This window comes from Lissotriton helveticus, chromosome 5_1 (assembly GCF_964261635.1).
Source record: "Lissotriton helveticus chromosome 5_1, aLisHel1.1, whole genome shotgun sequence".
Taxonomy (NCBI): domain Eukaryota; kingdom Metazoa; phylum Chordata; class Amphibia; order Caudata; family Salamandridae; genus Lissotriton; species Lissotriton helveticus.
Genome location: NC_136065.1, coordinates 2015598970 through 2015621141, shown reverse-complemented (window position 1 = coordinate 2015621141; position 22172 = coordinate 2015598970). Strand labels below are relative to the sequence as shown.

The 22172-nt window shown below is 53.0% G+C and overlaps 1 protein-coding gene and 3 pseudogenes across 1 annotated transcript in view; 1 reads left to right on the top strand and 3 right to left on the bottom strand.

Moving 5' to 3' along the window:
* The window catches only part of LOC144752847 (butyrophilin subfamily 1 member A1-like), a 662516-nt gene that overhangs the window by 153648 nt on the left and 486696 nt on the right, over positions 1-22172 (top strand). The window lies entirely within an intron of this gene.
* On the bottom strand, positions 5533-7038 carry LOC144756720 (28S ribosomal RNA; annotated as a pseudogene).
* LOC144756759 (28S ribosomal RNA) lies at positions 7041-8267 on the bottom strand (annotated as a pseudogene).
* Positions 9175-9856, bottom strand: LOC144757175 (18S ribosomal RNA; annotated as a pseudogene).

Here is a 22172-nt window from a genome sequence, read left to right as displayed (position 1 = left end):
CTAGAAAAAGGCCAAAAGGACAAGGAAAGCCTAGAAAAAGGGGTAAAAAGGAGCAACACGGAAAGACACACCGCAGGAGAAAGAGCAGCAAAAACAAAAAAAAAAAGAAGAAGAAAGGACAAAGACATGCAATGAGCAGAGCGGACAAGCGCCACCAAGGAAATAAAGGCAAGAGGCACCTCAGGGCCAGGACCAAAGGTGTTGATACAGAAATAATATAGAGACAAGACAACAAGTTCTCCAAAGAGTCACTGGCGGTGACGAAAGTGAAAGGATAGATGATAACGGCTGCCGACGAACAACAACGAATAACAAGAAACAGATAGCATTTCAAGGACAAAGAAGGCAGAGGAAGAAGAAATGGCAGCGACAACGGCAGCCACATGGACGGTGGAAGATAGAGGAAAAGGAAGCGATGGAGACACTAGATTCATGAAGAAATGTAGAATGACAAGTACTCTCTCTCTCTCTCTCTCTCTCTCTCTCTCTCTCTCTCTCTCTCTCTCTCTCTCGTTCGTTCACCCCCATCCATATAATTGTGAATGAGGACTATGGTAAATGTGTCACGAACTTTTGTTTGCAACAAGGGGGGAGGTGTCATGACCCGACAGTGTGGGAAATGGACAGTGGGGCATTAGGACCCTGTGGGGCCTCAGGCAGAGTGACCAAGTCACCGGACACCAGATCCGGTGACGAGGACAGGAAGGGGACACACAATGGCTAGGAGGCAGATGGGGACGGACGTGCTGACCAGCAGCCGACCAGATGCCAACACGCTGTAATGCGCGATGCAAATAAAGGAGTATACGATGAAACTGTGTCCGGTGTATGATGTACCTCCCGGCGCACGAGCAGAACATGACAAGCAGGTCGCTAATCACTCAATGATTCTGCAAGCGGTGTGCCAGAGAGTGCTGTTTTTGGTCTCCTATGCTCTTATCAGCCAATGGGAAGCAAACTGTGAGCCAAATCAGAGACAAGGAAGAGGTTTGGAGAGGCCTCTTGTGTTTGCTGAGGTATCAGTGTATTACTCCCGTAAAAAAGTGTGCATAAGATAATATGAAACAGTAGTTAGAAATGTTGCACATCTTAAAAACATTTTATAACATTTAAAAAAAAAATTTTTTATGTAATAAGCACTGCCATACTGGACATAGACAGCAAAGAAAGGAAGCACTTGAGAGTACTGTCCAGTTGTCCAGAATCACAGGGTGTTGTACTGCTGAGACACAAACTGGGATCCCCAGCCCTGGAGTCAGCAGCTCTGACCGCTCACTCGCTTGATATTTGTTAGCTCTGCCTCCTGCTAGAGCTCGTGACAATACAACAACCTAACAATAATACATAGATATGGTCTTGGGAGCAGCTTGTTTGTAGTAGGCCCCTTTAGCTTTTGCATTGCTAATTTGTGATCGTGTCCAGCCCACAGGCTTTTTAGGTTTCGCCTGCACAGTGCTTGCATCATGTTTGTGAAATCTATTGTATGAAATATATCTTAAAAGGGACTTACATCCTGCCTTCATTTCTTATTGGTCCTTGTGCTTGTCACAAGAATTTCATATCGCGCGAACTAGACCCGAGACATTGGGTATCAGAGTGCTTTACATGAGCACCAGTTTCGTTACAGATGAACACATTCAATTTGTTAGGCAAGGGGAGATTTATTGATTTGTCCAGAATCACAGGATGTTAAGCATCGTTGCCAAGACCAGCTTCGAGGTTGACCGCTCTAGCTGCAAGGCTACATCCTCTTCGCTTTACTTTTCCTCATTTCTATTGGTTGTAGGCTTCTATTTCCTGTTCTTCTGTATGTGTTTAATCTTAACAGCTTCCCATCGGCAGAGTACTGTGTTAATCTGCTTTAGTGGAACTTCTTTTAAGGGTCTCAAGCAGCCATGAGGAAAAAAAAAATAAATCAGAGATACACCCTTGCTTTAAAGTTACAGCGCAACCCAAGGGCCTGAGCTCAATGCGCTATTATTATCTCAATGTAGCTCCTCCATGCCCCTTCTCCGCGCTCCGGATGATGAATGCACTACAGTAGGAATCCACTTCAGGGGGGAATTTATTTGGGTAGCATTCACAACAAATTGATGAACAACTTGAATACTCAGTGGCACATGCCAATAAAAACTCCATTAAAATAAAGTGTTAACATTTGCTTACCACAACAACTATTGTGAATTATTCTGCATACAAACTGAAAGGTATATTTATTTGAAAATTTGGCAAATAATATGTTTAGTGTTATTATGTTTAAAATTCAAATGGAAAGTGAAAACGGCAATTTCAAAATTAAGTCTAGTCAATTGGGGCTTACTTAGTTTCAAGTTATGGAATTGCACGTGCTGGCGTTTTACGGTGGCCACTTTGTTTTCAACTAGAGTGCTTGTCTCCTTCTCATTGATGTCCTCCTTCTGTTTCTTTTCCTCATTTGACTGGTTATGGGGTGGGCAGAAAACTCTGTTCCGCCAGCGTAGTGGATAAAGCCAGCCACCCCTGCGCCCCGACCCGGTCCCTGCTTCTGAAAGCAGCCAGGCCAGACAGAGCCACCACGGGCCCCCACGTGGACCCCACTCCCCAGCGCCGCCCGGACTTTCGTCCGGCTTGCCGGACGGGGGGCTCCTGCACTCCGGGGCCTGCAGAACGGAGCATGAGCCTTGGGCCCGGTCCCAGCTTCCGAACCCTAGCCAGGCCAGGGAGAGCCTCCCTAGACCCCGGTGGACACCCTTCCCTAGGGCCCGGACCCTCGGCTGGCTTGCAGGACGGGGGGGCTCCCGCACCCCGGGCCCGCCATACGGAGCATGAGCCCCGGGCCCGGTCCCAGCTTCCGAACCCTAGCCAGGTTGGGGAGAGCCTCCTCGGGCCCCGGTGGACCCCCGTCACCAGCGCCCAGACCCTTGGCTGGCTTCCAGGATGGGGGGCTCCCACACCCTGGGACGCAGCACGAGCCCCGAGCACGGTTCCAGCTTCCAAACCCTAGTCAGGCCAGGGAGAGCCTCCCCAGGCCCCGGTGGACCCCCATCACCTGTGCCCGGACTCTGGGCTGGTTTCCAGGATGGGGGGCTCCCATAGCCTGGGACCCTGGGACACAGCACGAGCCTCGGGCCCAGTACCAGATTCCAAACCCTAACCAGGCCCGGGAGAGCCTCCTCGGGCCCCGGTGGACCCCTATCCCCAGCGCCCGGACCCTCGGCAAGCTTGCAGGATGGGGGGCTCCCACACCCCGGGGCCCGCCATACGGAGCATGAGCCCCGGGCCCGGTCCCAGCTTCTGAACCCTAGCCAGGTTGGGGAGAGCCTCCTCGGGCCCCGGTGGACCCCCGTCACCAGCGCCCAGACCCTCGGCTGGCTTCCAAGATGGGGGGCTCCCACACCCTGGGACGCAGCACGGGCCCCGAGCACGATTCCAGCTTCCAAACCCTAGTCAGGTCAGGGAGAGCCTCCCCAGGCCCCCATGGACCCCCATCGCCTGTGCCCGGTCTCTGGGCTGGTTTCCAGGATGGGGGGCTCCCATAGCCTGGGACCCTGGGACACAGCACGAGCCTCGGGCCCAGTACCAGATTCCAAACCCTAACCAGGCCTGGGAGAGCCTCCTCGGGCCCCGGTGGACCCCTATCCCCAGCGCCCGGACCCTCGGCAGGCTTGTAGGATTGGGGATCCCGCACCCTGGGATGGAGCAAGAACCCCAGGCCCGGACTCAGCTTCCCAACCCTAGCCAGGCCGGGGAGAGCCTCCCCGGGCCCTGGTGGACCCCCATCCCCAGCGCCCGGACTCTCGGCTGGCTTGCAGGATGGGAGGCTCCCACACCCCGGGGCCCACCAGACGGAGCACAAGCCCCTGGCCCGGTCCTAGTTTCCGAACCCTAGCCAGGCCAGACCCCTGTCCATAGCTCTCGGACTGACTTGCATATTGGGGGGCTCCCGCAACCTGGGATGGAGCACGAGCCCCGGGCCCAGTCCCGGTCACAACTTCTGAACCCTAGCCAGGCTGAGGGGTGCCTTCCCGGGCCCCGATGGGACCCCCGGACCATCGGCTGGCTTGCAGGATGCGGGGATCCCGCACCCGGGGCTGCCAGATGGAGCTGAAGCCCCAGGCCCGGACCCAGCTTCAGAACCCTAGCCAGGCTGAGGAGAAACTCCCCGGGCCCTGATGGACCCGCGTAACCAGCATCCAAACCCTCTAATGGCTTGCAGGACGGGGGCTCCCACACCCCAGGGCCTGCCGGATGAAGCTCAAGCCCCAGGCCAGGACACAGCTTCGGAACCCTAGCCAGGCTGGGGAGAGACTCCCAGGCCTTGATGGACTCGCGTAACCAGCGCCCAAACCCTCTGATGGCTTGCAGGACTGGGGCTCCCACACCCCAGGGTCTGCCGGATGTAGCTCAAGCCCCAGGCCCGGACCCAGCTTCAGAACCCTAGCCAGGCTGGGGAGAGCTTCTCTGGGCCCTGATGGACCCCCGTAACCAGCGCCCGGACCCTCTGATGGCTTGCAGGATGGGGGCTCCCACACCAACGGGCCTGCCGAATGGAGCTCAAGACCCAGGCCCGGACCCAGCTTCAGAACCCTAGCCAGGCTGGGGAGAGCCTCCCTGGGCCCTGATGGACCACCATAACCAGTGCCCGGACCCTATGATGGCTTGCAGGACAGGGGCTCCCACAACCCGGGGCCTGCCGGATGGAGCTCGAGCCCCAGGCCCAGACCTAGCTTCAGAACCCTAGCCAGGCTGGGGAAAGCCCCCCGGTCCCCAGTGGACCCTAGTTTCCAGTGCCCGGACCCTCGGCTGGCTTGGAAGATGGGGTGCTCCCACACCCCAGGACCTGCCGGACGGAGCTCAAGCCTCGGGCCCGGTCCCAGCTTTCGAACCCTAGCCAGGCGACCCCCAGGCCCCAGGGCCTGGACCCTTGGCTGGAACCAAGGAGGGTTAAGCCCAGGCCACCTCCTCACCCTTACGGCCTGCCCGGGGTGCCCATTTTTCTCGACTATGAAGCCTCCACGTAGTGGGGGCATACAGAACTTTGGGGAAGGACAAAAATTGGAGTCAGCCCGGCCGGCCATGTGGTCACCCAGCCTGCAGGGCCATCTAGTCACCCATCCCGCAGGGCCATCTGGTCACCCGGCCCACAGCACCATCTGGTCACTCAGCCAGGTGACCAGATGGTCCGGGACAACCCAGAGCCCAGATGGCCTGGGAGGGTGCCGTACCCAGTTGCCCTTGCAGCCCGGCGAGGGGTGGCCAGGCGCACCGAGGCAGCCCCTTGGGAGGCTCCTTCCTCGGAGCTGCCGTTCACCTCCCTGCCCGACTGGGGTAGCGGGAAGGAGAGGCCCGACTGGCCCAGGCCATCTGGTCACCCTGCCAACCCGCAAGGGATGGTGGCCCCCGTCCCCACACCCCAGTGGGGCATGGACAGGAGGGGTGGCTCCCGTGCCGGAGGACACATGGTGTAGGCAGCCTCCCACAAACCCGCGTTACCCCCTCCGTATCATTCCCGCCGGCCCGGTCGACAGAGGGACCCACCATGCATGCAGAGACATATGCTTGGCTCAGAGGATGACTTTCAATAGATCGCAGCGAGGTAGCTGCTCTGCTACTTACAAAACCCTGACCCAGAATCACGTTGTCTACAAATGATTTAGCACCAGGTTCCCCACGAACATGCGGTGCACTAAGGGCGATGGAGGCGGCCCCTTCCGTTCGCGCTCTGGTCCCCAAGCGAGTGGCTCTACGCACCCCCGCCCCCACAGAGAGGCCGGCTATCCCAGGCCAACCGAGCCTCCCCGGCAATGCCATATCGTTACAGGTTAGGGGGGATCCGGACTTAGAGGCGTTCAGTCATAATCCCATAGATGGTAGCTTTGCCCCATTGGCTTCTCAGCCAAACACATACACCAAATGTCTGAACCTGAGGTTCCTCTCATACTGAGCAGGATTACTATTGCAACAACACATCATCAGTAGGGTAAAACTAACCTATCTCATGACGGTCTAAACTCAGCTCATGTTCCCTATTAGTGGGTGAACAATCCAACGCTTGGTGAATTCTGCTTCACAATGATAGGAAGAGCCGACATCGAAGGATCAAACAGCGACGTTGCTATGAACGCTTGCCCGCCACAAGCCAATTATCCCTGTGGTAACTTTTTTGACACCTCCTGCTTGAAACCCAAAAAGTCAGAAGGAACGGTGTGTATTCATACTGAAAATCAAGATCAAGCGAGCTTTTGCCCTTCTGCTCCGCAGGAGGTTTCTGTCCTCCCTGAGCTCACCTTAGGACACCTGCGTTATCGTTTGACAGGTGTACCGCCCCAGTAAAATTGCCCACCTACCACTGTCCCTGGAGCCGGTCGCACCCGGCAGGCTCCAGGCACTTGGAGCCAGAAGCGAGAGCTCGCCTCCACCTCACCGGATAAGTGAAAAAATTCTAAGAGTAGTGGTATTTAACCGGCGGCCCGAGGGCCTCCCACTTATCCTACATCTCTCATGTCTCTTCACAGTGCCAGACTAGAGTCAAGCTCAACAGGACTTTCTTTGCCCGCTGATTCTGCCAAGCTCGTTCCCTTGGCTGCGGTTTAGCTAGATAGTAGGTAGGGACAGTGGAAATCTCGTTTATCTATTCATGCGAGTCACTAGTTAGATGATGAAGCATTTGGCTACCTAGTTACTCCTGCTGCTTACCCGCGCTTCATTGAATTTCTTCACTTTGACATTCAGAGCACTGGGCAGAAATCACATCGCATTAACACCCGCCTCGGGCCTTCGTGATGCTTTGTTTTAATTAAACTGTTGGATTCCCCAGGTCCGCACCAGTTCTAAGTCCGCTGCTGGGTGCCGGCCGAGGCAGAATGCCAGCCCGCGCCCCTGGGGAGAGGGCATGGGGAGAGGCGACCACCGCAGCTGAGGCAATCCACAGGGCCGGCTCACGTCCAGAGTCGCCACCGCCCCGGAGGGAGGCGCCTCGTCCAACCCAGCCCTTAGAGCCAATCCTTATCCGAAAGTTACGGATCTGACTTGCCGACTTCCCTTACCTACATTGTTCCAACATGCCAGAGGCTGTTCACCTTGGAGACCTGCTGCGGATATGGGTATGGCCCGGCGCGAGATTTACACCATCTCCCCCGGATTTTCAAGGACCAGCCAGAGCTCACCGGAACTATGACGCTTTCCAAGGTTTGGGCCCCTTTCTCGGGGCGAACCCATTCCAGGGCGCTCTGCCCTTCACAAAGAAAAGAGAACTCTCCCTGGGGCTCCCGCCGTCTTCTCCGGGATCGTTTGTGTTACCGCACTAGACGGCGCGAGGGCGCCCATCTCTGCCACTCCAGGTTCGGGGATTAGAATAAGGGCAACAGAGGTCAACGCCCGTCCCTTCTGAACGTCATTTGCCCATCTCTTAGGACCAACTGACCCATGTTCAACTGCTGTTCACATGGAACCTATCTCCACTTCCACACTTCAAAGTTCTCGTTTGAATATTTGCTATTACACTAAGATCTGCACCTGCGGCAGCTCCACCCGACCCTTGCCCCAGGCTTCCGCGTGCACCGCAGAGGCCCTCTTACTCATCGCAGCTTAGCCCCCATGGCTATCAGCGCCGGCGATGGCCGGGTATGGGGCCGACGCTCCAGTGACATCCATTGTCAGGGCTTGGTGATTCGGCAGGTGAGTTGTAACACACTCCTTATTGGATTCCATGGCCCATGTCCTGCTGTCTATATCAACAAACACCTTTTCTGGGGTCTGATGAGCGTTGGCATCCGGCACCTTAACTCGGCATTCGGTTCATCCCACAGCGCCAGTTCTGCTTACTAAAAGTGGCCCACTAGGCACTCGCATTCCATGCCAGACTCCACGCTAGCCGGGCTTCTTACTAATTTAAAGTTTGAGATTGTTTCGGCCCCAAGACCTCTAATCATTCACTTTACCAGCTATCCTGAGGGAAACTTTGGATGGAACCAGCATCTAGATGGTTTGATTAGTCTTTCGTCCCTATACCCAGGTCGGACGATCGATTTGCACATCTATGCTATGGACCTTCACCAGAGTTTCCTCTATCTTCACCCTACCCAGGCATAGTTCACCACCTTTTGGGTCCTATCACACATACTCATGCTCCACCTCCTCGAATGAGTGGGCGAGACAGGCCGGTGGTGAGCCCGCCGCTGGAAGCGAGGCGGGATTCCACCTCAGCTGGTGCATGCCAGCCCTCACCTTCATTGCACCACAGAGTTTCACTCGGCCCTCCGGCTCGCGCACGTGTTAGACTCCTTGGTCCGTGTTTTAAGACGGGTCGGGTGGGTAACCGACATAGCTGCAGACCCCTGGCACCAGGCGTGGGCCTGGGGCCCCGGCAGCATGTGCGCCCTCTTTTCCCAGATCGGATCTGGAGAGGTTTCGCCCTCCCCGGGAAGCCGCCCACATAGGTGGGCGGCCTAGCAGCCAGTGGGACACTACAGGCAGCCATGCACGGCATGCAGGCAGGTGCCCCGGGACGGGCCCAGGGTGGACCGGTCACCAGACCCTTTCTCTGGGCCAGGCGCGCTAGTGGCATACCTCTGTGACAGGACCCGGCGAGGGACCCTGGCACAGGCAATCATCCTGGGAGTCCACTTGGGGGCCCACCATCACCCTTGCATGGGTCGCAGGTGCCGGAAGGGAAGAGCCAGGCAGCTCCCCATCCCGCACGCCTCCCACCGAGAGGTGCCAGGGTCCCCTCGCAGGCCCTCACCCCTTCTCTTCCAGGCCGCCCTGCCGTGCGACAAGGGCTGCTCCTCGGTCGCCCGGAACCCAGCCGGGCCAGGACTCAGGAATGGGAGGGCCCGGCAGGCGCCAGGGCCTTTTCGAGGCAGGGGTGGTACCAGCCCGGGGATGCACTGCCATTCGGTTCACCCCACCACTGGGGGGGGTCGTGCCGGGTGAGCTTGGGTTCCATCTCGGAGAGGGACAGGGGCCGCCCCCGCCCCGGTCCCTCATGCATCAGTCGGGCCTTTCCATGGGGGAAGAGGCCCGCCAAAGTCCCAGTCCTCACCAGAGCGCCCCATGTGGTCGTGGACCGCTCTGCTGGCTGGGGCGCGCCAAGGCAGGGCCAGGTCCTGTGCTGAGGGTGTGTGCTTGCAAGAGGCGGGCGAGGGATTCAGCCTGGCACCGTTGGTCGCTCGGGCCACTCCACCGTTAATGATCCTTCCGCAGGTTCACCTACGGAAACCTTGTTATGACCTTTACTTCCTCTAGATAGTCAAGTTTGATTGTCTTCTTGGCGCTCCGCCAGGCCCGTTGCCGACCCCGGCAGGGCCGATCCAAGGACCTCACTAAACCATCCAATTGGTAGTAGCGAGGGGCGGTGTGTACAAAGGGCAGTGACTTAATCAACACAAACTTATGACCCGCAATTACTGGTAATTTTGTGTTCATGGGAAATAATTGCAATCCCCAATTCCTATCACTAACGGGCTTCAGCGGGTTACCCGCACCTGTCAGAGAAGGGTAGACACACGCATTGTAGCGCACATGCAGCCCCGGACATCTAAGGGCATCACATACCTGTTATTGCTCGATCTTGTGTGGCTGAACGCCACTTGTCCTTCTAAAAAGTTGGACGCCGACCGTTGGGCGTCGCATAACTAGTTAGCATGGAGGAGTCTTGTTCGCTATCGGAATTAACCAGACAAATCTCTCCACCAACTAAGAACGGCCATGCGCCACCACCCATAGAATCGAGAAAGAGCTATCAATCTGTCAATCCTTTTCGTGTCCGGGCCGGGTGAGGTTTGCCGTGTTGAGTCAAATTAAGCCGCAGGCTCCACCCCTGCTGGTGCCCTTCCGTCAATTCCTTTAAGTTTCAGCTTTGCAACCATACTTCCCCTGGAACCCAAAGACTTTGGTTTCCCGGAAGCTGCTCAGCAGGTCATGGGAATAACGCCGCCAGATCGCTAGTCGGCATTGTTTATGGTCAGAACTACAACAATATCTGATCGTCTTCGAACCTCCGACTTTCGTTCTTGATTAATGAAAACATTCTTGGCAAATGCTTTCACTTTGGTTTGTCTTGCGCCAGTCCAAGAATTTCACCTCTAGCGGCACAATACGAATGACCCCAGCCGTCCTTCTTAATCATGACCCTAGTTCCGAAAACAAACAAAATAGAACCACAGTCCTATTCCATTATTCCTAGCTGAATTATTCAGACGACCGGCCTGCTCTGAACACTTTAATTTTTTCAAAGTAAACGCTTCGAACCCCCAGGACACTCAGTCAAGAGCATCAAGGGGGTGCGAGAGGAAAGGGCTGGGACAGGCGGTAGCTCGCCTCACCGCGGACTGCCAGCTCGATCCCAAGATCCAACTACGAGCTTTTGAACTGCAGCAACTTTAATATACACTATTGGAGCTGGAATTACCGCGGCTTCTGGCACCAGACTTGCTCTCCAATGGATCCTCGTTAAAGGATTTAAAGTGTACTCATTCCAATTACAGGGCCACGAAAGAGTCCTGTATTGTTATTTTTCATCACTATTTCCCTCAGCCGGGTATGGGTAATTTGCGCGTCTGCTGCCTTCCTTGTATGTGGTAGCATTTTTTCAGGCTTCCTCTCCGGAATCGAACCCTGATTCCCCGTTACCCACGGTCACCATGGTAGGCACAGTAAGTAACATCGAAAGTTGATGGGGCAGACATCCAATGTATTGTCGCCGTCACAGGGACGTGCGATTGACCCGAGGTTATCTAGAGTCACCTGTGGAAAGGTGCGGCCGCATGGGCACCGGCATGCCCAGCCGTTTACCCGTGAGGGAGAGGCACAGCCTGAGCGAGACACAGGGGTGCCGAATCCTTGCAGCGGTGGCACCCTTCAGAGTGGTCATTCCGAGCTGCTGTGGAAATATGCTGGGCAGAGAGGGATGCCGGCGTGGCGCGCGGGGCCTTTGGACCTGCCGGGCAGCAGCATCCAAGGGCCTGGCGCCACCCAACCCCTTCCGTTCAGGTCAGACTACTGGGGGGCTCGAGCTGCCGGGGCCACTCGGCCTTCTCTCTGCTTGGTAGGGTCTCCTGCCAGGCAGCAGGCCCTCGAGTCAGACGGTCCAGCCGGGGTGGGAGCGCTTTGCTCAAAACAACAGCCGAGGCTGGCCAAGCAGTCCATCCCTAAACTGACCGAGAGTGCCCAATTGAGTACGGCTGGGGCATCCCCTGGCAGGCCAACCTGCGCAGGGGTTATGCTGGCTTAAGGTCCCTGCCTGCTTCTGGGGCAAGCAGGCTCGGAGAAAAAGGACAATCGGGAAGGGGCTGAGAGGCAAGTGTGTACCCAGGCTCCTGGGGGCCCCGGCAGGCAGGCCTGGTGCTGCCGTCCCCAGTCTCAGCATTGCCAGACCTCACGGAGGTCTAACTGAGCAAACTCAGAGAAAAAGGACCGTCGGGAAGGGGCTGAGAAGCAGGTGCGTTCACGGGCCCCTGGGTGACCCGGCGGGCGGTCCCGGGTGCTGCCTTCCCCGTCTCCGCATCGCCAGACCTCACAGAGGTCTGCCTGAGCAAACTCGGAGAAAAAGGACCATCGGCAAGGGGCTGAGAGGCAGGTGCGTACCCGGGCCATTGGGGAGCCGGCGGGCAGGCCCGGGTTATGCCTTCCCCTGTTTCAGAATTGCCGGACCTTACGGCAGTCTGACTGACCCTCTCCCTAGTAATGCAGAGGAAAATAACCTCCTTTCTTGTAATCCGTGCACATGAGGTGACAGAGGGGACCCGAGGCGCGAAAGTACCCGAATTCCTAGAGCCCTTGCTGGGATCGGGGAGGCAAATGAGCCCCCATCGGGACTTCCATGGAAGCCCGGCCATCTGGTCAACCCATAGGAAAGCATTGGGTGCAAGCAGATGGCTGAGGGGATAGGTGCGACCAGATGGCTGAGGGGAAAGGTGTGACCAGATGGCCAGGCACGAAAGGGAAGCCATCTGGTCACTCTGTGCCCCAACGAAAGAGTGAGCGGGTGCCAAGGCATGGGGGACCGGAGGCCCAGGGCCCCAGTTGGGCCCCAGCCATGGAGGCCACAAGGGGTAACCTGACGGACCCTCTGACCCGGGGCCCACGGAAACCTTAACAAGCAGGGGAGGTCTTCATGGAACCGGCGGACCCCTGTACTGGGCCCTTGGTGGAGCAGCAGGCCAGGCAGGGCAGGAGCACCTGACCTGGGGCACGACGGGGCCTCTGGACACAGCTGAGGCTCCCAGGCCTGGAGGCGCAGGGGACGCATCCCAGGGCCCTCCGGTCCCCATCCCGGGAACCCTGCCACATGGCAGGACTGTGGACGGAGCCCAGGGTGGGGAAGCCACCCTCCCCGGGGCCCTCAGGGGCCCTGGCCAGAGCTCCTGAACCCAGCCTAGCAAGGGGAGGCTCTCCAGGCACAATGGAACCCCGTCCCAGGCCTTTGGCAGAGCGGCAGGCCAGGGGACAGGGCCCAGGGCCATAGCACCCGACCCAGGGCCTGACGAGCCCCCTGGACACAGTCAGGGCTCTAAGGCCCAGAAGCGAAGGGGAAGCCTCCCTGGGCCTGCGGGACCTTGCTCGGGCACCCTGCCATGCAGCAGGACCGAGGACAGAGCCTGGGGTGGGGAGGCCGCCCGCCCCAGGGTCCCTGGGCACCTGGACCCAGCCCAGCCGGGGGAGACTCCCCGGGCCTGTCGGACCCCATCCAGGACAGCCTTCCATGCAGCAGGCCCAGGGACAGACCCAGGGCTGGGGCGGCATCTTGGCCCATCCAGCTGCCGGCTGAGGACTGCTAGGCCGAGAGGGATCCCAGAGTACCTTGTCCCTAGTAATCCGGAGGAAGGCTACGTCGTGGTCTAGAGGAGGAAGCCCCCAGACGGAGGGTAGGTGTTACCCAGGCATAGACCATCTTGTCCCCGGCAAAGAACCACCAGCCCGGGAGGAGTGTTCTAGCATACCATGCCCCTAGTAATCCGGAGGAAGGCTACCCCTCTTTCTGAGAACACGTGCGCACTGGAGACTCAGGGGACCCTAGGCGCGAACGTGCCCAACCTCTTGGAGCCCTGGCTGGGATACAGGAGGCAAATGAGCCCTCATCGGGACTCCAGGCCGGCCCGGCCTTCTGGTCGCCCCATTGGAAAGCACTGCCAGGGGAGAGGTGCGGCCAGATGGCCTGGACCGGAAGGACTCCCATCTGCCTGAGCCGAGTCAAGCCTTCCTGGGGGCTCGGAGACCCCTGCTGGGCCTCAGGTGCGGGGAGGCCTGCAGGGGCTCTGGGCACCGGCACACCCGGGGGACGACTGCCCGAGACCCACGGAGCCCATCCTGGGCACTTTGCCATGCCGCGGGCCGGAGTAGGGAGCCCCGGACCCCTGGGACTTGTTGCCCAGGCATAGCCCATCTGGTCCCTGGCAGAGAACAGCCCGGGAGGGGTGTTTCGGCATACCCTGCCTGTAGTGATCCAGAGGAAAGCTACCCCTCTTTCTGGGAACCTGTGCGCACTGAGTGACGGAGGGGACCCTAGACCCGGATGTGTCCGAACTCCTGGAGCCCTGGCTGAGATCGGGGAGGTGACTGAGCCCCCATCGGGAGTTCCAAGGCAGCCCGGCCATCTGATCGCCCCATTGGAAAGCATTCTTGGCAACCAGATGGCCGAGGAGAGAGGTGCGACCAGATGGCCTGGACTAAAGGACTCGCTTCTGCCCACCCCGAACCTTCGCGGTATGGTTGCCGCCTGCCCACGCAGGGCTCGGGTGTCCTGCTTCCCGGGGGATCGGGGACCCCGGCTGGGCCTCAGGCATGGGGAGGACCACCAGAGCTCTCGAGCTCGGACGCCTGGGGGAGGACTGCCCGGGAACCATGGAGCCCGTCATGGGCATTTTGCCACGCTGTGGGCCAGAGGAGGGAGCCCCGGACGCCTAGGGAGGTGTTGTACGGGCATAGCCCATCTGGTCCCTGTCGGAGAACTGCCAGCCCGGGAGGGGTGTCCCGGCATGCCCTGCCCCTAGTAATCTGGAGGAAGGCTACCCCTCTTACTAAGAACCCGTGCACACGGCAAGGCTCAGGGAACCCTAGACGCGAATGTGCCCAACCTCCTGGAGCCCTGGCTGGGATCCGGGATGCAAATGAGCCCTCATCGGGACTCCAGGCCGGTCCGGCCATCTGGTCACCCCATTGGAAATCATTGCATGCGACCAGATGGCCGAGGGTAGAGGTGCAACCAGATGGCCGGGACCGAAATAATGGCAATCTGCCTGCCCCGAGCCTTTGCTGGAGGGCTCATGCCTGCCCTTGCAGAGCTCGGGGGCTGCAGGGCTCAGGGGCTGCATGGCTGGGGGCTGCAGGGCTCGGGGGCTGCAGGGCTCGGAGGGGCTCGGAGACCCTACGCTGAGCATCAGGCATGGGGAAGCCCACAGGCGCTCCTGGGACCCAGACACCCAGGGGAGGACTGCCCAGGACCCATGGAGCCTTGCAGGTCTCCGGGCTCTGCACCAGGGACCCTTGTCCTGGGCAGATGGACACTTGGCAGGCTGCAGGACAGGGGTTCCCAAACTCAGGCCCTGACCGAAACCCAGGTCCCGGGGCCAGTCCCTGCTTCTCAACCCAGCCAGGCCGGGGAGATCGGGGAGCCTGCCCAGGCACGAGGGGCCCCTGTCCCGGGCACACGGACCCTCAGGACGTGCGCTCGTTTTCCACACATTGTTTTCCAAAATTCTGCATAGTGGCGCTACGCCAACTACGTCCAGCACTAGACTGGTTCCCATCTACAGGGTGGAGCAAGAGGAGCATGGGCTGCATCACCGAGGGGGGAAGACTGTGCTTTGCTTCTATCCCAAGCTGTGCTTACTGTGCACCAGCTTATCTTATCCACAGCTCTTTATTTTCTTTACTTGTTATTTTCTTCTTCTCAGTCATCCTTTCAATGGCGTAGTCTTGTGGTGTCCGGCGAAGCTGGGACAGATAGGGCCTCTGGGCAGGTGCTGATTGGAGGCGTCTTCCCAGTCCACTACAAGAAAGTGTTCTTTGAGCACTTCTTTCACTGACCATCCATCGCGAATCAGCTGTGAAACGCAAGAAACCAGCCAACTCACAGGTCAGAACAGTAAACAAGGTCTTACGGAAGTTGCTGGACCAGAAAATGGTAACTCATTTTGCTAGCGCCTTGAGACCCTCACAGGTGAGTAGCGTGATTACAATTCCTTGATTGATTGATTGATTGATTGAGTGCTGGGATAAGGTACATTATAATTAACGACATATGTGATGTAAGATGGATCGTAAAGGTACTGCCTCATTAGCATAAAGTAGCACAGGAGGAAACACTAGCATTTATAAATACACAGGTTTCCTCACTCAGATAAAACTCATGCAGTACATGGATGAGGCAAACTTTATCTTGCCTCAAACGAGTTTTATCCTAGAGGAGTCCAGACTGGCAGAGCCAAGTGGCTGTAAATGTAGGGATGCATTCATGTGCGACTATATAATTTGCACAGTATTGCCAAGCTTCCATATCCCAGGTTGTTTTCTCACAGTACCAATATCCTTTACACAGTGAAATGGAATGTGTTCTTGAACAGGATGAGAATATTTGTGAAGAGTAACAAATGCTTTTTTTTTCAAAACAAAATCTTCCTTCTGCTCATACACCCTTGGGAATAAACATTGTGTAGTGCACTTACAGCAAGGCATAGGCATAAAAACTTACACACCGGTTAGTACACCTGTAGACATCCATCTTCCCAAATACAAACTCACACAGAGCCACTCATGTTGGATGTCTGTGTAATGCAGACTCACATAACTATACACAGAAGGGGCCACAAGATGAAATCCCTTACTTAGAAAGCCAAAGTGTGATATGCACCAGAGGATCTCTAGTAATGCTCTTCAGGAAGTCACTAAGTGAAGAGCATTACAGGGAGTATGGCTTGATTGGTCACATTAGAATGCTGGAAATTGTGAGTCGATCAAGTATTGAATGTTGGGCGCCAGGTGAGGTATCATGCATCAGGGGATCCTGTAAGGTGAAGTCAATTTTTGAAATACCACTTATATTTTAGACATCAATTTTCGTCATGTTTCATAATACATATTGAGGCTCATTAAGATGTAAAAAAGTATCCTGGACAGCAGCTGCATGGCGGGGGCTCACAGCTGCCAATGCCCTTCTGCGGGAGCTGCATATTTACACGAGATTTCTGTAAGCAAGAAGGTTTGTCCTAGAAACCGTCCTGGGCGTTTTTTTCACTCGAAAACATCTTATTATCAGTATTTTTTTGCAATATTGCACAATTTCTGATATACAAAAGCAAGCGCCTGGAGCCTGGTACTTGTGGCACCTTAGGGTTATGATCCAAACGTTTGATGCAGTGGTAAACATGTTGTATCTTGATTTTCCAGAACGAACCCACCAACATTTTTACAAAGCCTCAATATGTGATTGTATTTTACACGCCGTTCCAAAGGTGGCAAGGACCAGTATACAAGGACCAAACTACTCTTTTGGCATGCTCCAAGTTTAACAAGCTCAAACTAGCCGTTTGCCTTTCTTTGTAAACAACATCAGCCGAAAAAAGCAATCGGATTTTGTAGTCTGCAAACACCAATTTCCACACCCAGACCTTCAAATGTAATTACTTTGAAGGGCACTTCAATTTAGCAGATTTTTAAAGCATGCTTCCTGTTTACCCACAGGCACTCCTTTCTACTGAGCATTTTCCTTAGAATATAGTCTTCTAAATGTGCTGTTTCTCTCTCCTATTACTGAAAGCGCCTTGACTTATTTAGTTACCTGTAACGCCTTTCCATATGTGCAAAAACTAATTGCCCCCTTCTTATAGTGTACTTTAAGCTTATTGATTTATACTGCTATGATTTTCAGTGCATATTGCAGCAGCTATGTCTGGCTTACATCTGTTACAATAATGTTGCAGTTTTTATTGAGTATGCTGGTAAAAGGCAGCTTCCTGGCACTAAAAGAACCCACAAAGGACTAACTGGGATTGCAATAAAATAAAATAAACCTATAAACAAATAAAGAGAGAAATAACTGGAAGAGAAAGGTTTTGTGTGCTTTGGGGGAGGCTAGATGTTTTTCAGCCTTCTTCAGCGTGTCTGATAAGCTTTTGGCCAAATTCAAACAATATGTAGCCATTTTTAGGCTTTGCCTGCACATTGCTTGCGCTGTGCTCGTGAAATCTATTCTATATAACCGCATGCGCGCTAGCGGTTTTCCCGCTGCGCGCTGCGATTTTTAAAATCCAGCGTTACGTGACAAGGTCAGCTCGTCATCCGCGTAGCGCAGGTTACGCCCATGACGAGCTGACCTTGTCATGAGCGCAAAAGGCGTTAATGTACTTTATAAGGGGCTTACATCCCACCTTCACTTTTTATTTGTTTGTGGGCTTGTCACTTTAGTTTCCCTTACTTTCAACTGGTTTAGCATTGTAGTTTCATTTATTTTTAGTGTGTTTCTCTTATCAGTATCCAGAGGCCTAATCCCTCATTCACATCCACTTCTCATCCGCTTTGATGGCTGGAACTACTTTACCATTTTAAGAAGTCTTCTCATGGCAGCAAGCACGCTACATTTCTTTGTTTCTCCTACATTTTTATTAGTTAATTGCGCCTTTCCCTGGCTGCGCACATTTGTTCACATACTTTGGCTGATGGTGGCCCAGTGTTGAAACTCTGACGCCCTTTCCACACAATATTTTGCCTTTATGAAAAAACTAATCATAACACTTCAGTAACTTATATTGCACAACTATTCCCCTAGCTACAATTTACATTTTATTATTAATCATGTAGCAAAACCTAATGTATTTACCAATGTTTGTTGTATTTTATGCCATTTCAGTTTGCAATGATTACTGATGTATAAGTAGTTCATGTCTATGAGTACAGTGGTTATCACACTTTTTGTTGTATATTGCAAGCTTTCGGGGGGAGAGAGTTGACAAACTCAATAGCACAGAGCCGCATCAAAAATGTGCTCATCAGCTTGAAAAAATCTGTCCAGAGGTGCATTTGTGTTTAGCAAGGTGATGAAAGTGTCTTGACAATTCCAAATGACAGCTTTTGCAAACAGCACCAGAAGACACTGCCTCACTATGCCTGGAAGGGTGCTGCTTACTCTACTGAATAGTAGAAGAGTCGTTGCTCCACTGTCTCCTGCTTCCTTGTGGCCCTTCTGACCCCTCAGCTTTCGGTATTAGTTCTTGGAACTAGTAAGAGTGGTGTACTCATGCTTGGCTTGGAGCTTGACTGAGGAGCTGCTACAAAATGGCCATGCAGGTCAACAGCTGCAGCTTCACGCTGCTTCTCCATTTACCTCTGCCTGAAGTGGGCCTGCCTGGTGCCTCATGTTTTCCATTAGATTGCTATTCATTTAAGTGCAGTTGGGGAGCAATAACTGTTCTTCAGCAAGTTCTGATCTGAAACAAAGTAGTAAACTGTTTACCACCTTTATCCAAACAGACCTCACACTGATATCTGACAGTTGTATATCAACATCAGTGAGTCATTGAATTTTACCACCTGCGCTCCTGTCTGCTGAGTGGGAACCCACTGTGATGACTTAGCATGCACTTGTAGCACCTTTGTTGCCCCATAAGAATAAATGGCTGATTGACTTGTTATAAGGGATTCCAATCATAGCTGGTTAACATATGGGACAATGTACTCGGTGAGTGCTCCATAAGTGCACCCGCATCCCAGTTGTAAGAGAAAGACCACCTTTTGGATGTATTCATTTTGCGCCCCTCATCATGGTTTTGTTTGTTCCAGAGCATTTCCTGTTTATTCAAGAGTATGCCCTTGTTTGCATGGGGATTACTTTACAACAAGCTAGCAATTTATCAGTGCTTGATCATACTCCGTCTTCTTTCATGCCAAAATGTGTTTTATGGCCAGAAACTAGCATATTTCACCATTTGCACTTTCAGCGCATTCCGATACTATTGCCCAATGTATGATATGGAGAGGATCTGACATGGATAGTCTGCTCTCATAACACTTATTCTAGGTTTTAAAACAAGAAGGCTTTAATGGATGTGGGAAGAACACACCCAATTTTAACAATTGGAAAATCCGAAATATAAAATCATCAGATGAAAGGGCTGCTCTTTTCAGCAGCCTCTACCCGACCCGCAGCCAAGGCAAAAGCACCTGCGAAGCAACATCATCCCCTTCCTGCCCCATTTCCCCTCCCCTCTTGCACAGGAGCCGTACATATATCGACCACCCCCTCAGAGCAGTTTGTAAATGTATCCCCGGAAACCACGTGGTAAACGCTTCTTGTACACTATTTACAATGAAGTATGGAAGATTTCTCAACAGGAAGCTGTGGAGAGACTGCGTAAAATTGATAGTGTTAACCTAGAAAAGGCTTTGGTAGTGGTCGACAATTGCATGACCACACTAACATCCAGGATTTGTACACTGGGCAACATTTGGTATAAAAAAATCTTTTTTTTGCAAAGTTTTATATAGCGCGAACTTGACCCAAACCGAGTATTAGAGCACTTTACATAGCACCAGTTGCATTACATAAGGTCACATTCATTTTTGTTAGGCATGGGTAGATTATGTGATTTGTCCAGAATCACAGGATGTTCAGCGTCATTGCCCAGATGGATGTATGGCGTTACAACGCATACTTTTACTCCGCATACCATTACAACGCGGTATTTACAACGAATACCGTTACAACGCATAGCGCTTAGAGGTGCTGGATAGTGGTAAGTATAATTTTCTATTCCAACTCCAGTCCCCGTGGACACTAGGGAAGGTGTTGGATAGAAAATTAAACTTATTCCCTATCCTAGAGCGCCCCCCAGCGCAATGCGTTGTAATGGTATGCGTTGTAATGGTCGCGTTGTAGTGGTAGTGCGGAGTAAAAATTGCGTTGTAACAGGTGTATACCTGCCCAGATTCGAGGTCGGCCACCCTAGATTTTAGGTCAACTCCTCTCTTCCGCAATAGATATAATAGGACAGGACATGCACATTCTTCAACATGGACAATCACAGTTACGGTCCATCCTTTTATTAAGCTGGACACTACAGTCATTGCGCTCTGGTCATGTGCCTTGGCGATATATCAACAGTACATTTCTGTTCTCTGCTTATAATTTAACGGGCAGGCAGACAACAATGGCACACACAAAGAGATGCAAAATATACAATGTTGCGCATTAAAATATTAGACCAATTACCTTTCATCGTGGCCGAGTCACCTTCCACAGATAGGTTAATCCATGGGAATATAACATTGTCAGCAACAACATTCCAATTTCATATTGTCTACAGTACCACGAAAAGGCAGGTATGAAGCTTTGGGTAAGGAATACATCCATGGATCTTGGGAATTACCTTACAGATTTAGATGCAGAAGTGGGGACACTGAAGTCTCTCTTAGTTGTTCAGACTGCTAGAGTTCGTTAAGCGGTTCTATAATTTGTCAGGGAGATAAGCGAGCATTGGTGTCTGTCATTCAGATCAGTCTGGGTCGACTGTGTCTTGGCTGTACTCTGCTGCTTATTCTGCGGATATGAATGCAACACCTCCGTCGGTTGCGCCTCCGGACATGGATGTACTACTAGACCCATTAAAAGCCCATGTAATGCAGTGTCCGCAGTGTATTCCAATTCTGATGTTGGCAATTCTTAGAGCCTCCATGGGATGCTTCAGCTCCTGTCGGAATGGACCAGGCTTACAAGCATCAAGTGCTTCCACAGCAACAGCTTTAGGAACAGGAGAGTATCTCCTTTGCTCCATTGACATTGATCCAAGAGGTGTTACAGGGACCCTCATCTGCGAAGGCAAGCAGCAGTGATGTTACGTCTCCCACACAGGACACATAGACATATGGCTCTCCATGTGCTGGGCACAATTCAGACTTTTAAAAAAAACAACCTAAATTGGAATTCGAAAACATGATTTTTTTTCCTTTTTTGCTCTCACTGAACACTATAGCTTTCCGCATGCTTAGTCAGTCTAACAGTATATTGACTATTTTTTAACACACGCCATGTTTTTATGCTCATATTTTAGCAATGTCTTTTTATGCTCTTTAAAAAGGCATCATTTAGCATTTGGTGTGTGGTGGGCCCCAATGTACCCCAATATAGGCCTAGGTAGTTGCATGACCTTTTACCTACAATTGTCCTACCATTGTTCTACATAACGGCTCTAGCACTGACCTTCTACCTTGTTAAGTGCTGCATAAATGTTGAGTGGTTTTCTCTGAAAACTAGCCTAACTTATTATGCATGATGATTCTAGGTATCACAGCAGGATTACGATCTTCTGCATAATAACTCTGTACAAGGGTCCCCAATATGCCCACAGTGCTATGACACATCTAGGTTGAACCTCTGAGAGTACCGTCCGGTATATAAGCACCACCCCTTTGCTGGGCAAACCAGAGGAGAAAGACTTCCATTCTAACACAGACGCTGAAGTCCCAGCACGCAGACACACCAGCAAGCAGTGGTCTGACATCCCTTGCTAGGTGTCCAAGATAGGGTCCTTCGTTCTCTTACATCAGGTAATGTGAAGGGCTCTTTCCTAGGGGCATTCTTGGCTATACACCTACATGCATGCTAGGTACACTTAGGTACATCTTGTAGGGTTGCATCGCAGGAGTACGCATTATTATTGTCATGTATCTATATGCCAATACCTAACAACAGGAACAGTCCCCCCATAGAACATACTTTCAAAAAAGGTAACAAATCCATAAATACTCATGTCCCAAAGACAAGTAATTTTAAAAGGATAATATCATTTTCAATGAGTATAAATCATTTGTATAAATAACATTTAAATATCACACATATACATAGATTTGACATAAAATCCAGCAACAGTGGACTCAGTTGTTATGGAGCCCCATAACCATGATGAGAGACAATAAACATTGTGTATTTCAAAAGTAGAAGTAAAACACAAACATAAATAAATAGATCAATAAAGAAACAACAAAAAATATACAATGACATGCATAAAATTACAATACATAACAATAACAAATACACAAGAAATGTGCGGACGCGCGTTGCGGAGGTGGGAAGTTTACAGCCAATTCCTTCATCAGGGCGCTGAGAAATAAATTGTAACTGTGGCCAACAGCCATCCCATGTTTGTGCACAATTCCTGAATGTGCAATGTAAGGGGCTCTATATGCATACATACCTCATAAGT